This window comes from Gavialis gangeticus, unplaced genomic scaffold (assembly GCF_001723915.1).
Source record: "Gavialis gangeticus isolate Ggan-Ray unplaced genomic scaffold, GavGan_comp1, whole genome shotgun sequence".
NCBI classification, from domain to species: domain Eukaryota; kingdom Metazoa; phylum Chordata; order Crocodylia; family Gavialidae; genus Gavialis; species Gavialis gangeticus.
The window spans coordinates 101,936,787-101,937,186 of NW_017729033.1; the positions used below are offsets into that span (position 1 = coordinate 101,936,787).

The following is a 400-nucleotide window of genomic DNA, read 5'->3' on the forward strand; positions in this document are numbered from 1 at the left end:
CAAAATGGCAGCAGGAGAAAGAGACTCAGTGGAAGGGTTTGAGTCCAGGTGGGGAAAAGAGGCAGAGTCCAAGTTCTTGGTTGAAGAGGGGGTAAGGGGTGATAGCTACCTATCCAGGCTGGATAGGGGTCCTTGTCCAGTAGGTGTTGTCCAGAGGGGGGTTGCCAGCAGAGCCTCTTGGTGGATAGGTGGTGTGGCATGGTGCTGGTCCAGACGGAGGGGGCATCCCAAAGAGTCAGTCTTCACTACCCCTTTCTTTGGGGCAGACTACCTCTGATCTCCTAATGGGGAGGGCCTGTCCCAGAGGGCCCCAAGTATTCTTACTGCGCATGTGCAGCCTGGCACAATGGTGGGTTCCCTCATCTTTTGTTTCTTGAATGCTGATGGGTGGTTCCAAGGG

At 55.0% G+C, this 400-nt stretch overlaps 1 protein-coding gene across 7 annotated transcripts in view; it reads left to right on the forward strand.

Moving 5' to 3' along the window:
- Positions 1-400, forward strand: part of MAPK10 (mitogen-activated protein kinase 10) — a 565,285-nt gene that overhangs the window by 358,031 nt on the left and 206,854 nt on the right. The window lies entirely within an intron of this gene.